Consider the following 2954-nt stretch of genomic DNA (forward strand, 5'->3'; position numbering starts at 1 on the left):
ATTCATAGCCATAAAAAGGATTAGATTCAACCAAAGTAATTAACTCAGGATCGACAGAGAAATCATAATCCTTATCAAAGATACAGATAGGTGAAGTAGCAAAAGCAGGGTCATGCTTCATTCTAGCATTCAAGTATTTTTTTCCAGCTTAGCTAACAATTTCTTAAGATCATATCTATCATGGCAAGCTAAAAAGTCTCTAGCAATTTCTTCATCCATAACATAACCCTCGGGCACAACAGGCAATTCATATCTAGGGGGAGAATCTTCATCATCACTTTCATCAATATTATCAGTTTCAATAATTTCATTCTCTCTAACCCTAGCAAGTTGTTCATCAAGAAATTCACCTAGCGGCATAGAATTATCAAGCATAGAAGTAGTTTCATCATAAGAATCATGCAAAGTAGAAGTGGCATCATCGATAACATGCGACATATCAGAATGAATAGCATGAGTAGGTGTCGCAAGTTTACTCATAACAGAAGGTGAATCAAGTGTATAGCTAGATGGCAGTTCCTTACCTCCCCTCGTAGTTGAGGGATAAATCTTGGTCCTTTCATATTTAAAGTTCTTCATAGTGATCAACTGATATACATCCCAAGTGACTCAAAGAATAGAGCTATGCTCCCCGGCAACGGAGCCAAAAAATAGTCTTGATAACCCACAAGTATAGGGGATCGCAATAGTTTTCGAGGGTAGAGTATTCAACCCAAATTTATTGATTCGATACAAGGGGAGCCAAAGAATATTCTCAACTATTAACAGTTGAGTTGTCAATTCAACCGCACCTGAAAGACTTAATATCTGCAGGAAAGTATTTAGTAGCAAAAGTAATATGGAAGTAACGACAACGGTGGCAAAAGTAATAGTATTGGTTCTGTAGTGATTGTAATAGTGGCAACAGAAAAGTAACTAAGCAAAGATCAATATGTGAAAAGCTCGTAGGCAATGGATTAGTGATGGATAATTATGTCGGATACAATTCCTCATGCAACAGTTATAACATAGGGTGACATAGAACTAGCTCCAGTTCATCAATGTAATGTAGGCATGTATTCCGAATATAGTCATACATGCTTATGGAAAAGAACATGAATGACATCTTTTGTCCTACCCTCCCGTGGCAGCGGGGTCCTATTGGAAACTAAGGGATATTAAGGCCTCCTTTTAATAGAGTACCAGAACAAAGCATTAACACTTAGTTAATACATGAACTCCTCAAACTATAGTCATCACCGGGAGTGGTCCCGATTATTGTTACTTCGGGGTTATCGGATCATAATACATAGTAGGTGACTATTGACTTGCAAAATAGGATCAAGAACTCACATATATTCATGGAAACATAATAGGTTCATATCTGAAATCATGGCAGTCGGGCCCTAGTGACAAGCATTCAGCATAGCGAAGTCATAGCAACATCAATCTCAGAACATAGTGGATACTAGGGATCAAACCCTAACAACACTAACTCGATTGCCTGATAAGTCTCATCCAAACCATCACCGTCCAACAAGCCTACAATGGAATTACTCACCCACGGTGGTGATCATCATGAAATTGGTGATGGAGGAAGGTTGATGATGACGATGGCGATGGATTCCCCTCTCTGGAGCCCCGAACGGACTCCAGATCAGCCCTCCCGAGAGAGATTAGGGCTTGGCAGCGGCTCCGTATCGTAAAACGCAATGAATACTTCTCTCTGATTTTTTCACCCCGAACGTGAATATATAGAGTTGGAGTTGAGGTCGGTGGAGCCTCAGGGGGCCCACGAGACAGGGGGGCGCGCCCCCACCCTCGTGGACAGGGTGTGGGCCCCCTGACGTTGATTCTTTTGCCATTATTTTTTATATATTCCAAAAATATTCTCTGTGAAGTTTCAAGTCATTCCGAGAATTTTTTTTCTGCACAAAAATAACACCATGGCAATTCTGCTGAAAACAACGTCCGTTCGGGTTAGTTCCATTCAAATCATGCAAGTTAGAGTCCAAAACAAGGTCAAATGTATTTGGAAAAGTAGATACGATGGAGACATATCATTAACTTAATAGAATTCATTTTCTCACTTAAGAAAACATTAACCAAACTAACCTTTTTCCATAGTCATTTTATTTCTACACAACCAAATATTACTTCTACTGACTTAAACTAACTTAGTTACTTTCAAACTACTGTAAACTAGACAAGCTTTCAACAGAATAAATATTCATTGAAGTGATTAAAATGCATGAACTAAATCATTTATTCAAGTTGGAAAATCACAAATATTGCAATGGCACCATGAAAATGTTGTTGTGGCTTGCCTTGGTGCAGATGAGGTTCACACTCCTCCTAGTGATCGTCAAGACAAGCTTCACCTTCTGAAAATATTTAAAAACAGAGAAATAAAATATCAAGAAATACTCTGAAAATCACCAAAGAATCTAGGCACCAGAGATTAAAATCTCATTTTTGGTGAGCTGCTAGATCTTTTTACTAAGAACACAATGCAAAAAGAATCACTTCATTTGGACTTATGGTTAAAGAGTTGTGGCTGTTTGAAGTTCTCTGGATAATTTGAATTGATTTTAACTAAAAACAGAAACTGGGAGGGGGTGACGTCGAAGACATAAACCCGCAGGGCGCCACCACTCATACCGCTTCGGGTGCGGCCTGTGTGGCTGACAACGGGCCCTAGTGGTCAGGTGCGAGGGGGAGAGATAGAAACAGAGCACGGCGAGGCTTCGCCGGAGCTGACGTCGGCGAGGAGGGCTCCTTGGATAGATCCTGAGGGATAGAATGTGAGAGGAGATCAAGGCACACCTGCCCGTACCCGTAGAATAGCTAGGGGTGGTCGGACGACGTCGGAACAAGCTTCTCCAGCGGCGGCAGAGAGCAGAGGTCGCTAGAGTTGGAGATGACAGCGATGAGAGGCTGCACCAGGGGCTCCAACTGGGTTGGACGACACCAGT

The sequence above is a fragment of the Triticum urartu genome, chromosome 1 (assembly GCF_003073215.2).
Source record: "Triticum urartu cultivar G1812 chromosome 1, Tu2.1, whole genome shotgun sequence".
Lineage (NCBI taxonomy): Eukaryota > Viridiplantae > Streptophyta > Magnoliopsida > Poales > Poaceae > Triticum > Triticum urartu.